We start from the raw sequence: 18,406 nt of genomic DNA, 5'->3' as shown, positions 1-18,406 counted from the left end.
GCTCACCCTCTCCCGGGCATACAGTCACCCTCTCACCACTCTCCAGCGGGCTCCTAGCCTGGCCCTTGGGGGCATTGAGCAGGTCTGTGACGTCCCCCACACGAGAAGGCTGCTGAGTTTGAAACCACAAGGGCTCGCTCAAATCCCTGGGCACCTGCTGTGGTCCTTGAGCTCTGGAGGCAGTCCCAGCTTCCCCAACTTCACCACCTTTGGGGTCATTGGGCCAATGCCATGACCCCACTGGACCATGAACCTTCAAGGGTGGGAACTGTCTCCTTAGCCCTTGGCCTGTGACTGGCCAGAGTAGGTGCACCTGCAGCTGGCTTAGAGCAGAGCACCCACCAAGTCCCACCCAAGATGGGGCCAGGCCCAAGTCCAAGATCCCTCATGCCCTTGGAGGGTGATGGTGGAGGATGCAGAGAGGAGGGGCGCAAGCCCCCATCTGTCACCAAGGAACAGTAAATGGCAGTGACTGCTGAGTGAGAAAGCCCCCAGCCCACAGAGCCATCATCCAACAGGTGAACTGAAATTGTAGGAGGGTGTCTCATGGAGTTCAAATATACCTCAGGAAGGTGAAGAATGGGAGGTCTGCTCTAAAGGCACAGGCAGGTGGTTTCAGAGAGAACCAGAAACTAAAGTGTAAAGAGGAGAGTTTTTTTTTTTTTTCCTGGAATTAATCCCCAGGCTCTGTTCTGACCTTCTGCTATTCAAAAGGCAAAGGGCCAGAGCCCACAGGGACAGAAAAGGGGCCACAGCACTTTCCCATGGTGAGGGTGGGTGCTAAGATAATGATGATGATGGTTGTGATGATGGCAGTGATGGTGATGAAGACAGTGATGATGATGATGGTGAAAATGGTGATGGTGGTGATGATGGTGAAGATGGTGATGACGATGATGATGATGATAGTGAAAATGGTGTTGGTAATGATGCGGTGATGGTGATGGTGAAGATGGTGGTGATGATGATAGTGAAAATAATGATGGTGATGATGATGGTGATGGTTATGATAGTGATTGTGATAGTGATGATAGTGTTGGTGATAGAGATGATGGTAATAGCAGTGATGGTGGTGGCAGTGATGATAGCAATGATGATGATGATAGTGGTGATGGTGATGGTGATGGTCACAGTGGTGGTGATGATGGGGATGATGGTGGTGGTGGTGATGGGGATGATGGTGATGATGGTGATAGAGACAGTGGTAGTGATGGGGATGATGGCGATGATGATAGTGATGATGGTGATGGTGATGGAGATAGTGGTGGTGATGATGGGGATGACGGTGCTGATGGTGATGGTGATGATGATGGTGTTGGTGATGGTGGTGATGATGGTGGTGGTGATGATGGTGATGGTGATGGAGATGATGATGGTGGTGGTGATGATGGTGATGGTGATGGAGATGGTGGTGGTGATGGGGATGATGGTGGTGGTGATAATGGTTATGGTGACAGAGATAGTGGTGGTGATGATGGTGGTGATGGTGCTGATGGTGGTGGTGGTGATGGGGATGATGGTGATGATCATGGTGATGATGATGGTGGTGGTGATAACCATGATGTTAGGAAAAGGCTGTGAGGGACCAGGGGCAGATGCTTTTCCTCCTACCTGTTTCCCCATCTGCTGAATGAGGGGACTGGGCTGGGTCATTTTGGGGTCCTGTCAGCTTCCGTAATCTAAGACTAGCCGGAAGGAGCTCTCCCTCTGAGCCAAGAGAATACCTCAAACCCTCCAGGCAGGCAAGTGGGCTGGCTGAGAGGAGGGTGAACAAATGAGCAGGTCAGGATGCCTTAAGGACAGGAATAAGACAAGAGACTGACAAAGCAAAGTGCAGGTGCCCCCTCCCTTTCACACGATGCCGGCAGTGAGTGTCATGTGGGGAGCATCCCCATGACACAAACCTGCCTGGGAGACAAGGAGTCCTTCCCTGGACTCTCAGAGGCGATCAGCCCCTCGTGCTTGTGCCCACCTTGGTGCTGCCAGCCCCATCCTGGCATCCAAGAGCTTGCTCTGGAGCCTGCGTGGCCAGTGCATGCTTTGTCTGCCCAAGAGGGAGGGAGATGACCACGGCACCTCACATTCCACTCACCCTTTCCCACAGGGCCTCTCCGCCTCCCCAGAGAGGATGCTCAACCCCTCCAGCTGCCAGATCCAGCCTGTCACAGTCAGGCCACCACTGGTAAGCCTGGGCCAGGAGCGAGCAGACGAGACGCAGCCCCCACCAGCCTCCCCTTCCCCTCCCCACTCTGTCCTGGCTCCTGCTGTCTGTGTCTCCTGCCTGACGCCTGACGCCTTTGGTATCAGAGGGGTCAGAGGCTGGGGAAGCCAGGGGCCTGCTGATAAGGGCATGCTGCCCACTTGGGGCTCTAAGGTCACAGCCCCCATCCACAGCTTGGGGGGTCTCTGATAAGGTGGCGTTGGAGCACAGAGCTGAGGGAGGAGATGAGGAGAACCAGGACATTGGAGTCGGGGCATCGCAGGGAGGAGCATATGCAGAGTCCTGAGGCAGGAGCACGCTCATTGACGAAGTCCTGAGGGACCTCTAGGTGCAAATTCACCTTGGCGGTGTCAAGAATGCAGGCTTCCCACACTGCTGAGGAGGGGTCACCTGCCAAGGCCAGATGACCGGCTTGTCAGGGGCTAGGGGAGGCAGCCAGGGCACCCCATCCACCCCAGCTACAGGATTGTGGCAGCCAGGGCACCCCATCCACCCCAGCTACAGGACTGTGGCAGCCAGGGCACCCCATCCACCCCAGCTACAGGACGGTGGCAGTGCTGGGCACCCCATCCACCCCGGCTACAGGACGGTGGCAGCGCTGGGCACCCCATCCACCCCGGCTACAGGACGGTGGCAGCGCTGGGCGGGGAGTCGGAGAATTGCCCTCCACAGCTTGGAGAGCTTAGTAGTTTTGAATATTTTCCCTTAAAAGGATTCCCACCGAAGGTTCTCCAGGAGACATGTGGGGACAGCCATCCTCGTCCCTTGCACCCAACAGAGGGTCTGTCCTGGGGCCCAGGCACTTCTGCAGTGTCTGTGGGGCAGCCCTTCTCGGGGGTGGTGTGCAGTGTCTGTGGGGCAGTGTGCAGTGTCTGTGGGGCGGTGTGCAGTGTCTGTGGGGCAGCCCTTCTCGGGGGCAGTGTGCAGTGTCTGTGGGGCGGTGTGCAGTGTCTGTGGGGCGGCGTACAGTGTCTGTGGGGCAGCCCTTCTCGGGGGCGGTTTGCTTCCCCTGCCCACGATCAGATCCAAGGAGCGGGGCCAGCGGCTCCCTGCACTCCTCGCAGGTTGAGCAGCCGCTGGCAAAGGCCAACAGAGGGGCAGACGCCTGGGGTCCCGACCATGATCAGAAAGGGCAGCTCTGGGCCAAGGCTGCTCACAGGCCGGGAGGTGGGGAGCAGGGCGAGGTCAAGCACCAGAGGAGGGGTCTGGCAGGGGTGACCAGGAAGAGGAGGAGCAGGGACGTGGGGAGCCAGTGCATAGGAGCTTGCAGCCCCTCTCATCTGCTCGAGGGGCTTCCACCTGGGAAGAGCTGAGGCCCAAGGCCCACTGCTCTGTGGGAGCCCCACCCGGCCCTCGGCTGAGCCCATAGGTCAGGGCAAGGCTGTGTCCCAGAGGCATGAGCTGCCCCCAGCAGACCTGCTCTCCCTGCCACAGAGCCCCAGGAGCTGTCAGGGAGCTGGGCCCTTCCCCCGACCCTCACGTCCCCACCCGCCATGACCTAGCTCCCCAGAGACGACCCTGCTGGGAGCCTCCTGGCTGGGCCACCCCTAGCAGGCCAGCCCAGGGCACTGCCCCTTTCTCAATCCCACCCCACACACCAAGACCTACACCCAGGCGGGGGATGGAATGGGCAGCAGAACTGTGGGTGGCCTAGCCCACTACACTCACTTGAGATCCCTGAGCAGCCTGCGGCCACCTAGCCCCACCTCAGGGTCTGAGTCTGGGTGCATCTGCGAAGTGGGTCTTTACGAGTCCGCTCTCACACTGCTATGAAGAAATACTCGACTGGGTAATTTATAAAGAAAAGAGGTTTGATTGACTCACAGTTTCACCTGGCTGGGAGAGCCCCAGGAAACTTACAATCATGACGGAAGGCACCTCTTCACAGGGTGACAGGAGAAACAATGAGCACAGAGCAAAAGGGGGAAAAGCCCTTATGAGACCGTCAGATCGCATGAGACTCATTCACTGTCATGAGAGCAGTGTGGGGGAGCCGCCCCCATGATCGAATCACCTCCCACGAGGTCCCTCTGCCAACCAACACATGGGGATTCCATTCAGATTACAACTCAAGACGAGATTTGGGTGGGGACACAGAGCCAGACCACATCAGAGTCCACACTCGGGGTGGTGAGGGGTCCAGGCCACACGCTGGGAGATCTCAGCCCTGCCGGGCACAGGCTTAACTGACAGTGTCATTGCCAAGTACTCACAGCCATCCTCAGAGCCACAGGCTGCCCATGGGCCCAAGGTCCCGCTGCGCTGCCACACACAGACCACCCTTGACTTCACAGGTGCCCCCATCTCTGCTCACAAACCCTCTGGAGGTGTCAACACAGGGCCAGGTGCAGGGCCAGTCTGCTGGGGTCACCTGGAGCCAAAGAGAAGACCCCGGTCCTGGAGCCTGCTGGGGGATCCCCACTACAGCCAAGCCGCCTGAGATGCCGCCGTCACAGACCAGCTCCTCGGAGAGCTGGGGCTTCTGGGCTTGCGTGGCATCCACGGCTCTCAATCCATGGCAGTACACGCAGACACATGCTCACCCGCACACACAAACACCCACACTAGCGGTACACGCAGACACACGCTCACCCGCACACACGAACACCCCCACACTAGCGGTACACGCCGACACACGCTCACCCGCACCCACAAACACCCCCACACTAGCGGTACACGCAGACACACACCAGCACACACAAACACCCACACTAGCGGTACACGCAGACACACGCTCACCCGCACGCACGAACACCCCCACACTAGCGGTACACGCAGACACACGCTCACCCGCACCCACAAACACCCACACTAGCGGGACACGCACACACACACCAGCACACACAAACACCCACACTAGCGGTACACGCAGACACACGCTCACCCGCACCCACAAACACCCCCACACTAGCGGTACACACAGACACACACCAGCACACACAAACACCCACACTAGCGGTACACGCAGACACACGCTCACCCACACGCACGAACACCCCCACACTAGCGGTACACGCAGACACACGCTCACCCGCACGCACAAACACCCCCACACTAGCGGTACACACAGACACACGCTCACCTGCACGCACGAACACCCCCACACTAGCGGTACATGCAGACACACACTCACCTGCATGCACGAACACCCTCACACTAGCGGTACACGCAGACACACGCTCACCCACATACACTCACATTAGCAGTACACGCAGACACACACCCGCACACATGAACACCCACACTAGCAGTACACGCAGACACACACTCACCCGCACACACGAACACCCACACTAGCGGTACACGCAGACACACACCAGCACACACAAACACCCACACTAGCGGTACACGCAGACACACGCTCACCCGCACGCACGAACACCCCCACACTAGCGGTACACGCAGACACACGCTCACATGCACCCACGAACACCCCCACACTAGCAGTACACGCAGACACACGCTCACCCGCATGCACGAACACCCCCACACTAGTGGTACATGCATACACACGCTCACCCACACACACATTAGCAGTACATGCAGACACACACCCGCACACATGAACACCCACACTAGCGGTACACGTAGACACACACTCACCCGCACACACGAACACCCACACTAGCGGTACACGCAGACACACACCCGCACACACGAACACCCACACTAGCGGTACACGCAGACACACACTCACCCGCACACACGAACACCCACACTAGCGGTACACGCACACGCTCACCCACACACTCACATTAGCAGTACATGCAGACACACACCCGCACACATGAACACCCACACTAGCGGTACACGTAGACACACACTCACCCGCACACACGAACACCCACACTAGCGGTACACGCAGACACACACCCGCACACACGAACACCCACACTAGCGGTACACGCAGACACACACTCACCCGCACACACGAACACCCACACTAGCGGTACACGCAGACACACACTCACCCGCACACACGAACACCCACACTAGCGGTACACGCAGACACACACTCACCCGCACACACGAACACCCACACTAGCGGTACACGCAGACACACACTCACCCGCACACACGAACACCCACACTAGCGGTACACGCAGACACTCACCCGCACACACGAACACCCACACTAGCGGTACACGCAGATACACGCTCACTGGCACGCACGAACACCCGCACACTAGCGGTACATGCATACACACGCTCACCTGCATGCACAAACACCCCCACACTAGCGGTACACGCAGACACATGCTCACCCACACACACTCACATTAGCAGTACACGCAGACACATACCTGCACACATGAACACCCACACTAGCGGTACACGTAGACACACACTCACCCGCACACACGAACACCCACACTAGCGGTACACGCAGACACACACTCACCCGCACACACAAACACCCACACTAGCGGTACACGTAGACACACACTCACCCGCACACACGAACACCCACACTAGCGGTACACGCAGACACACGCTCGCACACACGAACACCCACACTAGCAGTACACGCAGACACACGCTCGCACACACGAACACCCACACTAGCGGTACACGCAGACACACGCTCGCACACACGAACACCCACACTAGCGGTACACGCAGACACACGCTCGCACGCACGAACACCCACACTAGCGGTACACGCAGACACACGCTCGCACGCACGAACACCCACACTAGCGGTACACGCAGACACACGCTCGCACACATGAACACCCACACTTGCAGTACACGCAGACACACACCCACACGCACGAACACACTAGCAGTACACACAGACACACCCACACACAAGAACACCCACACTAGCGGTCCACGCACACTCTCACCCACACTAGTGCAGGAGGCAACGCCTGCACACACCCTCACACGTATGGACATACGCGTGGACACATGCTCACAGAGACACCCTCACACCCACACATACACAGTAAGACATGCCTGCACACACCTTCACACACGTGGACACACAGACGTGCTGGCTCACCCCCTCACTCACACATATACAGTAAGACACAAATATACCCTCACACTCATACATATACACCCCTGCACACGCCCTCACACGCATGGACACACCCTCACATGCACAGACACGCTCACAGACACCCTCACACCTGCACGTATACAGTAAGACACGCCTGCACACACCCTCACATGCACACATGCTCACAGAGACACCCACACATATACAATAAGAGACGCCTGCACACACCCTCACACGCATGGACACAGACACGCTGGCTCACACCCTCCCCCGCCCTCCCGCACACCCACGTTGGACGTGGCCTCGGGCTCCCCCTGGTGGTGAAGTGCCACACACACCGGGCATTTTCTCTGGGGACCGATTGGCAGGGGCAGCCCTGGGCCCACGCTCTGGATTATGACCGCCTGGGGGTGGGGCGGTCGATGCGGCTGTGACCCTCCTTGTTCTTGAGCTTCACTTGAGTCTGAGCTCCTGACTCCTCCGGGCTCCGGCCCATCACACACACACAGCCGTTGCAGGAATAAGGTTTCTCCCACAGACGCGCAATCACGATGCTGAGTTATGAATGGAGACGCCTAAGTTTATTTTCCCAAGCACCTTGTGAGTGGAGCTGCTGGGGCTCCGAGCTGGCCACGGTGTCTGGCCAAAGTGGAGGGTGCGCTGCTGTCTTCTACGCTAAGGGGACAACTGTCCAGGTTAAGCGTCAGCCCACATCCAGATTTCGGTTCCTGGCCTGGCTCGGTGATGCGGGACAGAGCTGAACACGCCGTGAGGGGCTCACGGAACGCTCCTCTAGATCCTCGTACCTTTAACTTGGGGTAATCTATTGTGCACGATCAGTTCTTCCTGTTTCTTCTCTGTCTCTGTTTGAACAGGTGCAACCCCAGGAAGACGAGACCTCCCGGCGCCAGGTTCTCGGAGGCAGCTGCCGCTCAGTTTCTTTAATGTCCTTAAATAAATCTCTTTCTAAAGGAACCCACCATGGTGGCCACAACAGGCAAAGCAGCGTCGCTCTCGACCTGCACAGCGACCACAGAAATAAACCAGGAACTTCCCACAGAGGCTCGCCCATCCCAGCCTGTGGCTCCTTGGTCCCCAGAACCTGAGCTGGGCTTAGAAAAGCATTAGGGACCCACGGCCCCAAGAAAGCTTCCTGCTTGACAAGGCAGAGGACGGAGAGGACTGGGATGTGCCCCTTGCTCCCACATAGGGGGTCCCTGCCCCATGCCGAGACCAAGGACCCCCCTCACTCCTGCCCCGCCCTTCCCTAGGGCGGCTCTCAGCTGCTGGAAGACCCCAGCCCACCTTCCTGGCACCTTTGCTGCCATAAAGAGATGCCTTCCCTCCCTGGAAACTCTTGGTGACTGACTGGTAATGACAGTGCAGCCGTCTCTCTCCTTCCCTGTCTCCCCGGCCTCGCTTCCCGGACCGCTCTCCTCTGCCGCCCGCTGCCTGCCAAGCCCACCTCTCTCAGCCTGTCGGGGTCCAAGGAGGGGTCAGCCAAGGCAGGTCCCGGTTGCCCCCACCCTCCAGAAGCTATCCCAATACTGACCCATCCCAACACCCACCCACCCCAACACCCACCCATCGCCAACACCCACCCACCCCAACACTGACCCACCCCAACACTGACCTACCCCAACAGCCACTCACCCCAACACCCACCCACCCCAACACTTACCCATCGCCAACACCCACCCACCCCAACACCCACCCATTGTCAACACAGACCTACCCCAGCACCCACCACCCCACACCCACACACGCCAACACGGACCCACACCAACACGGACCTACCCCAGCACCCACCACCCCACACCCACACACGCCAACACGGACCCACACCAACACGGACCCACGCCAACACCCACCCACCCCAACATGGACCCATGCCAACACCACCCACCTCGACACCCACCCATCGCCAACACCCACCCACCCCAACACCCACCCATCACCAACACCCACCCATGCCAACAACAAGAAATGAGAGTTTCGAGGCCCATCCATGCTCTGTACACGCTCAGGTGCTGGTGGCCCTGGGAGAGGAGATTCAGTCTGTTTGCAACAAGCTGGAGTCACACTGGGTCCGGGGGCCTAAAGCCCTGGTGCTGGCTGGGTCCCGAACGCCCGGCACCTCCTGGAGACCCTCGCAGACCCAGGTCCCAGAGAAGTGCCCCTCAAGGCCACCAGGGGGCGCGCATCGCCTGTCCGCCCTCACCCCGCACCCCCCCAACCCATCCAGGAGGGTCCTGCGTCGCCTGCCGGAACCCCACCCCCACCCCGCAACCCCCATCCCTCCCAACCCACCCAGCAGGGTCCGGGCAAAGGGGCTCAGGTGGAGGACGCACAGGCCCTGCGCATGGCTGCTCAGACAGCGAGGGTGGACCAGGGTCTCCCTGGGTCTGGCCCTGCGGGGGTGGAAATAGGCCACTCAGCGGAAGCCCCGCAAGCCCGGTCCTCCACTCCCCAGGCAGCCTCCCTGACCACTGCACCTCCGCGAGGCCACCATCCAGGGACCGCCTGAGAGCCCAGGTGACAGAGGCAGGCCAGCTCCCAGAAAGCCAGGAAAGCCCTGCGGAGGTGCTGAGGCCACCGGCCCTGCGCTGGACCCCACCTGTGTCCACACACCCGGCGCCCTGTACGGAAATCGCCACTGCTGACCCATGGGACAGGGCCAGGTGGAGACACACGGGTCACCCAGCCCTCCCTACAAGAGGCAGTGGGTGGGAAGAGGAGGGGGCGCAAGGCTCAAAGGGCCGGACTCAGGAGCAGCCGGGAGACGCCAGCAGCCAGGGGCTGGGGCTGTTTCTTTCTCCTCTGCAAACCGAGCTAAGCTGTGGGCAGCCTCGCCCCTACCTGTGAGGAAACAGCCTGGGGAAGGTAAATGGCCTCTGGGAGCCTTTGGAGTGATCACCTTCCTGGGTGCCAGGTGAGTCCAGGGTGAGTCCAGGGACCGCCCGCTCCACGGGAGCTGCTGGGAGCCCGGGCCGGGGCTGGGAGGAGCAGGGAGGCCACAGGGGCCAGAGCCGAGGGAACCTCTGTCTGTACCCCTCCCTCCAGAAGCCTCCATCACCCACACGTGCTCAGCAAACATCCCTCTGCGGCAGGCGGTGAGGAAGGTGGACGAGGCCTTGGTGGGCTAGTCCGCTTGGGAAGATGGGAAGGAGCCTTCACCAGACAGACCGGGTGGGGTGAGGGGCCCTCGGCGCCAGGGCAGGCAAGGAGAGCTTCCTGCAGGAGGCAGCAGAAAGAAGCCATGGCTTCCCCGGGGCCTGGGCTCCCATCTACCCACAGCCTCCTGAGGACGGCCTGATCCAACAGGAGGGTGCCAACCTCAGCCAGTCCTGGCACTATAGGGGGCTGAGGACATGCTCGCTCGCGTCCATCTGTCTGCTCTGAGGGTCCATCAGGGACCCCACATGCCTCCTCCCGATAACGCCCCCGCCCACCCCACAGGACATTCAGAGTGGATTCGGCTTTCTGGAAGACTGTGTTGTTGGGCATTAATTATCGGACACTTGGAATAATGTGTTCCAGGAAGTTTCACAGCTATATTTAGTCTGGCGGTTTTTCAAGCCAACTGACATCTCCCCGAGCCTCAAAGGAGAAGAATTGAGTGCCAGGCCCCATCCTGGCGCTCGATCTGCACCCAAGGCCAGCGCCAGCGTCCCGGGGCAGGGCCCTCCTGCTAGAGACCTGGTGTGTCCTCAGTTTTCCTGTCTGTGATGCTCATGTCAACCTGTTCATTCCAACTGCAACCCACCAGCGCCCCCAACATCCTTGCACCCAGAAGGCCGGTATCTGAGGCTCTGCAGACTTCCCAGGGCCTCCGTCAGGGGTGCTATGTGTCCTGTCCCAGGGCCCAGGTCGAGGTCTGACCATTTTAAATCTCCATCTCAACAGCACTCACAGGAGACAGAAGCCCTCAGTAAACTCCTGTCGCAAACGACCCCTGCCACCTTCTTGTATCTGCAGCCCGGCCCTAAAAATAGGCTTGGGATGGGGGCGGGGACTGTGTGAGGCAGGATTTCACCTTGAGAAGGCACAGTGGGGCAAGACAGGAGCAACCATTTCACACACCTGGGGAGTGAGCTCGAGGCCTGGGCTCCCACACTTGCACTGACCCTGGCAAACTGACAACCTTAGGTTACCTGCCTTCCCTGAGCCTCAGTTTCCCCTCTTTGGGTCCCCAGCAGAGGTCTCGTGGCCTCATCAACTCTGCCCTGGTCTGATGGGGTTGAGGAGCTTTGGTTTCAGGATGTCCTGGGCTCAGATCCCAAACCCAACACTCTCCGCTGAGGGGGGTGCCTGACCAAGTGCCGTGGCCTGTCTGGGGCCTCCTAATTCTCATCTGTAAAATGGGTGGCAATAATAATACCGCCTCCATGGTAGACAGAATAACAGCTCCCCAAGATGTCCACATCCTAATCCTAGGACCTTTCAGTGTGTCACCTTAGGTGGCAGAAAGGACTTTGCAGAGATGGTTAAGGACTTTGAGATGGAGAGATGACCCCAAATTATCCAGGGGGGCCCTACATACGACCACAGGAGTCCTTATAAGACACAGGCAGAGGGAGATTTGACACAGACAGAGGAAGAAAAGGCCCCATGGGAGACACAGGCGGGGGCTGGAGCAATGCAGCCTCAAGCCCAGGAATGGCCGGAGCCCCAGAGGCTGCAGGAGCGGGAAGACTCCTCCCCCAGGGCCTCCAGAGACAGCAGCTTTGACTTTAGTCCCTTAAGGTTCACTTAGAACTTCTGACCCCCAGAACTGTACCCTGAGGAACTGGTGTGGTTGAGGGCCCCAAGTTTGCAGTGATTTGTCATAGGGGCCTGGTGACTAACACTCCCGGGGCGTCTGGAGGGTTCCACACAGGACCTGCGCAGAGGCACTCGGTCCATGCATGGAGGTTCCTGCCTTCCACCTGCTGAGGCCACCCAGGGCGTCTCATCCACCCTCACCCTGCTGGGTCCAAGCAAGACGCCCCCACCACCTCCCTGTCCTCTTCCCTGCACAGCACTGCCGGGACCCTTCCAGGGCTGGGGGCTTCACCACCTACAGCAGCCTGCCCAGAAAGCAGAGCATGATGCCAGCACGGGGTCACCTGGGGTCAAGGTCACGGGCCCCCGAGGCCAGCCTTGCCTGGGAGGCTCCAGGGTCAGTCCTTGGGCTGAGCCTATGCCAGCCTCGCCCCCACGCACCCACGTGGCACGGGCGTTCCTGGCAGCCAGCTCTCTGGTCCCCAACCTTCTCTGGCAGGTTCTGTCTCCCCACCCTCCTGGCTTCGCTTCCAGAGCTCCGGATGCTTCTGATTTCCCTCCCAGGGTCCTGGCATGTGTGCCCAGGGCAGGGATCCCTATCTGATGCCACAGCCACGGGGCACCTGCTGCGTATGGACACAAGAAGGCACTGCCGGGGCCTTGGGGAGGTGGTCTCCAGGGCCCTGGGAGCTGGGTCTCCACTAGGGTTCCAGGGCAGGCAGAGAGACTGCCTGGAGGGGGTGCTGAGCGGGCCGGGCACAGCTGCAGCAGGTGTGAGGGGGCTTCCCAGGACCCCCTTGGCAAGGGCGCAGGAAACCCCACCAAGAAGGGAACAGGAGGAGCAGCTCCAGGGATCCAGCGGGAAGCAGGGCTGGCTGGGCCTTCAGAAGCTTGGCTGTGCCTAGAGGAAGTGGGGGGCTCTGGGGTTTCCAGCGAGGCTGGTGAGAGCTGTCCCCCATCCCCCTCCGTAGGCCCCAGGGGCTGTGGGGTTTGGGAGTCACATCAGGCCCTGCGAGGCAGCCTCTCCCCAGGAGCCAGATGCTCCACTGGGCCGGAGCCCCATGCCAGACTCCCCACAACTGTCCTGCCCAAACAAGAGGGGCTCAGCACCCCCCCGTGTTGCACGGCCCCCGTGCTCCAGGCCTCTCTTGTGACTGCAGCCCCTAGAGGTCTCACGTCTCACCAATTCCTCTGCTGGGGGACTTTGAGGTGGGCCCTGGCTGGGCCTGCTGCACTGGGAGAAAAGAGGCCCCACCCGCAGCTGGCCTGGCCCCGGAAGCCCCCGGGCCCTGGAATCAGCAGCTCCCTCCTCCCCGCCGCCTCCATCCCAGCCTCAGGCGTGAGTGGCTACTGTGCAGCAGCTGGGCTTGGGCTGTGCTGGAGGTGGGGCTGGAGCTCTGGGCCCTCATCACCCGTTCTCAGCACCCACATCACCTTCTGTGGGAGGCCTCCCTGATCACCCCTCGAATGTCAGCCCTGAGGCTCTGCTGTTTCTGCCGTGCCCTCCTCACCATCTGTCCTTGTTTCCGTGCTTATTCTTTTCCCCTCCCATAGGCCCGGGGACAGGGGCTTCCCTGCAGGTCTCTGCCCCGTCCGTCCGCAGCACCCAGCCCACCATGAGGTCCATGCCTGGAGGGCCTCCCTGTCACCACCACAACTGCGGACGCAACCTGCCAGCCCCACCACTCAAGCCCTGGGTCCCGGGGAGCCTCAGGGAGCCTCAGAAAGCTCAGGCCCCCAGCTACAGCAGGAGAGGCTTGGGGGACGGACCGTCTCCTCCATCTGCAGAAATGATAGATAGACTCTAGGGCTGTAGGAGCCCCTGTGTCACGAGAGAAAGAAACTTGGCACTTTGGGGAAGAAAGAACAGAGAGGCTGGAGCAGTGAGGCCATCAGGGTGGAGGCCCGCCCCGCACAGTGGCCACTCTCCCTACAGGCCTCCAGGCCCCTGCTGCTGCTGTGCCTTTTCCAGGAAAACTCCTACTCAGCCTCTGAAGCCCAGCACAGAAGCCCATTCCCCTTGGGCAGCTCCTCTAGATGCCCCCCTAGGTCACACTGGGAAAGAATCCCCAACCACACCAAAGGAGGTGCACAGTGGGCACCTGGCAGGGCCAGGGAGAGGCTCCCCTGGGAGCCTGGTGGGGGTAGGGTGGGTGGAGCTGGGAGAGAGGAGAGGGCGCTCTGGGGTGCAGGTGAGGGCTCGGGGGGCTTCCTGCAAAAGAAGGGCCTGCAAAGAGAAAAGGGGGCATGAGGACGCCTGGCACAGATTAGAGGCTCAATGTTGGCTCCAGGTAGGCAGAGAGGAAGGAGAAAGGGAGGGAGACAGGAGCATGAGTGCAGGCAGCGGGTCCCCAAGTCATGCCCTTCAGAAGAGCAGACTAGTGTGAGGGTGGGAGTCAGGGGCTCACAGCTGGAGCGGGGAGCAGGCACAGACAGGAGGTCACTTAGCAGCCGCAGGCCCTGAAACCCATCTGGAGGTCCCCCCACACGTCTTCTCACTGGCTGGGCATCCCCTCCTCCAGAGCTCTCTGGGGCTACTGTCCTAGGCACTACACCTGCACACAGGGGTTCCTCCCAGCCTCCCTCTGGGGTGGGGGTTCACAGTCGTGCAGCTCTCCAGGCTACGGTGCTCCCCCACCTCAGGACTCAGTTTCCCCAGAGGTGATAAAAAGGTTGGAAGGGGCCAGTTTCTGTGATCGCCCTGTGTCCAGAGCTCCACGTGGCATGGGGAGGAACAGGCAGGGGCGCTGAGCACAGCAGGTGGGAGGGGGACAGGGCCAGTGTGAGGGTGAGGGACAGTGTATTCATCAGGGTTCTCTAGAGGGACAGAACTCACAGGGCAGATGTATATATAAGGGGAGTTTATGAAGGAGTATTAACTCACATGATCACAAGGTCCCATAATAGGCCGTCTGCAGGCTGAGGAGCAAGAAAAGCCAGTCCCAAAGCCGAAGAACTTGGAGTCCAGTGTTCAAGGGTAGAAAGCATCCAGCACAGAGAAAGCTGCAGGCTGGGAGGCTAAGCCAGTCTAGCCTTTTCACGTTTTTCTGTCTGCTTTATATCCTAGCAGAGCTGGCAGCTGATTAGATGGTGCCCACCCAGATTGAGGGTGGGTCCGCCTTTCGCAGCCACTGACTCTAATGTTAATCTCCTTTGGCAACATCCTCACAGACACACCCAGGAGCAATACTTTACATCCTTCAATCCAATCAAGTTGACGCTCAGTATTAACCACCACAGGAGGGGAAGGTCAGGGCAGGTGCCAGGGGCGGGGCAAGGGGGCAGGGCGAGGGTGAGGGGCGGGGCAGGGCGAGGGTGAGGGGTAGGGGAGGGAGTGACAGGCGGGCAGGTTGCGCAAACATCACTGCCTCAGGGTCTCTATAGTTAGAGCCCCGCAGTCCAGGGTGACCCTTGAACTACAAGGACCCCAGGGCCAGTGGCCCTATTCCTGGCCCCTGCAGAGCCTGGGGACGGCATCGAGGGATCCTGCCAAGGCTCTGCACAGCAGGGCGGCTCCCATCCCTCCCGCCTGCTTAGTCCCTGGGAGACTCCGCTATCTGGTGGGGAGTGGGCCCCCCAGGGCCCTTCCCTTCTCTGGGAGAACATAGAGGCACCCCGTAAATCATGATCCTGCCCCACGGCATCACTCACCAATCCCCACACAGCCCAGTCGGGAAGGAGCTACTATGAATCCCACTTTACAGATGAGGAAACTGAGGCACGGAGCGGCTCAGCAGTTTGCCTGGTGTCAATAGGGAGGAAGCATCGTTTGAATCAGACACAGTGGCCCCAGGGCCCATGTTCTTGGATCTGTCCCCGCAGCCCCCAGGAGCACGGAGGGCCTTGGGCTGAGCAGAGGTGCCTGCTTCCTCCAGATCACAGCCTGACAAGCTGAGCATCCTGGCCCTGAGCTCTGCAGCCCACTCTGTAAAGCGGGGGACAGATGACCTGTGGACTGTGACACTGTTAGTTCTCCATCTACCCTTGCTCCCCCTCCCTGGGACTCAGTTTCCCCAGCAGTAGCAAATGAGTTGGAATGGGTGGGTCTGGAATGGATGGATGGTCCCAGAGTAGCCCAGGCTGCCCCCCTGGGGAGGGAGCTCTGCCCAGCGCAGGCTGCAGGGAGGGGAATGACGTCGGGGCAGGGACTCCAGGGAGCATGGCTGGGACACTGAGCCTGTCACCCTGACTTATGGCTGGATGAGCAGTGAGTCACTGCCTGTTATAGGCTGTGTCATGCACCACCTCCCTGGGGCGGCCCCTTGCCCTCCTGCCCCAACCCTCAGGACACCCAACTTTCAAGGCTAGCACCCCCACCTACCGTTGGGATGTTGCTAAAGGTTAGGGTAGTGTGTGCTGGGGGACGCCCTCTCCCTGGCCGTCGAGGGCCCAGGCTCAAAGTCCAGAGCTGCCTGCCTGCTGCACCAGGCTTCTGTCTCAGAAGTCCTCGGCTGGCAGGAGGGGCCCGGAGCCCACTGGCCATGCCGGGCCAAGCCCAGGCTCAGGTGCAGAAGGCCCAGGTGAAGCCCGAGGGCCGAGCCACTTCAGGACAGTGAGAGGTGCAGGGCACACTCAGGGTAATAAAGTGCCACAGGCACAGGTGCGTGCCTTCACCTCTCCAGTGGCCAAACATTTTAAACAGAAACATTAGGCGTGGAGGGGGAGGAACCAGGCCTGCCAGTGCACAGCTGAGATGTCCTTCATTTCTGGAAGGGATCTGTTAAATGACCTGTCTGTAACTGTCCCCACAAGCCCCCTTCGGGGAACTTGGAAAGGCCACTCACTGCAGCCGTTTACATGGGCTGGGAAAACTGGACATACCTGCGTGTCCATCTCCAGGGACTGGCCAAAGCTCCTCACGCGTCCCATCACAAAACATCCTGCAGCTGTCAAGGCAGGGAGGGCAGACGCCCAGCCTTCCGGGGGCTTGTGGGGAAAGGGCGGTGTGTGGGAGAGGCAAAGGGTCATTGCTTTTCTTTTAGAAACTGTATTTTCTAAACGGTTACTGTCCGCGTGCATTACTCTTTCAAAAAGAAAGTCCAAAAGGAAATCCTATGAAGGGCTTTGCTTTTGCAAAAAGAAAAAGGAATTAATTCTTCTTGCCTTAGCACCCACCATCTTCCAGATAAATCCCCAACTCCTTGGGCACCCCCGACCCCCAGGTGTCCTTCCCCATCTTCAGTCACCGCAGTTCCAACCACTCACTCATAGCAGTCACTCTCTATGGGCCTCAAGACCCTTCTTACTACCCCTAACCTGTTCCCTCTGCCCTGAAAACCGTTTCTTCTCATTTCACTCAGCAAACTCCTACTCATACCTCAAAGCCCTGCCCAAATGCCCTCTCCTCTTTAAGGCCAACAGACACACTTCCATGGTGGATAAGCTCCAGGCTGGGGCAGGCTGACCTGGGGACCCTCTAGGTTCTTCCTTATGGAGCCTGAATTCATTGGTCTTCAGCTATAAAACAGGGCATGATGGAGAGTGCTGTCTTCATGAGCTCTAAGTGGTTGACAAGGATGATGATAATGATGACAATGATGCCATCATTGTGAGGACAACAAGCCAGACCGGGGTGAGCTCTTCCCACCTCCCACCTCCCTGCGAGGCTGGGCTCATCACCCCACTCCTTGGATGAGCACTCTGGGCACATGGGGTGCTGACTTGCTCCAGACACAAAATGAAGGAAGGGCTGGAACTTGTACCAGGAGGGCCTCCTGCCGAGCCTGAGTCTATGTGCCCAGAAGCCTGTGTGGAGGACCCGGTCTCAAACTCATTTCCTACTGATTCCCAGGGCTTCCTGGTCAACCGGTCCGTGGCCACAGGGCCAGTGTAGCTCAGGGCCACAGCTGGGAGGTGGGCAGCGGAGGATGGCTCCCACTCACCCGTGCCCCAGGTGACAGGTTCCTGCCCAGAGGGGCCTCTTCAACCACCGGCACCCCTTGCCCTGTTGGAAGAGAAAGAGCAAGAGGAAGGGGGTATTCACGCCACCCCCTCTCCCTCCACCCCCAGCCCCAACAGCCTGCAGGGGCCAAGGCGGGGGTGGGGAGGGCAGACTGGGCAAAGCCCTGGTGTTCTCCAGCCAAGGCCAGGGGATTATGCGGCCAGATAAGGCCTCTGGCTGGAGCGGGGCGCTTATCAGACCTCGGGCAAAACCAACAAAGGAAAATACCGCAGCAGGGGTGGGTGAACGCCCCATCCACCCTCCCCGGTGCAGCCCTCTGTAGCCTTCTGTCCTCTCCTCGTCCCAGGGTGGGGACTAGCCCTGACTTCAAGGCTTATCTCCAGGGAAAATGTTCCCCTCCTTGAATCAGGTGCAAATGCTGCCAGCTGCGTGACTTATCAGTCCCCAAGTGAGGAAAGTGTGAACAGCCTTGGGGGAGACACCAGGAGATCTGCGGAGGCTGGGGAGCCCC

The sequence above is a fragment of the Macaca mulatta genome, chromosome 10 (genome assembly GCF_049350105.2).
Source record: "Macaca mulatta isolate MMU2019108-1 chromosome 10, T2T-MMU8v2.0, whole genome shotgun sequence".
In the NCBI taxonomy this organism is placed as follows: domain Eukaryota; kingdom Metazoa; phylum Chordata; class Mammalia; order Primates; family Cercopithecidae; genus Macaca; species Macaca mulatta.
Note: the sequence above shows the minus strand (reverse complement) of the source record.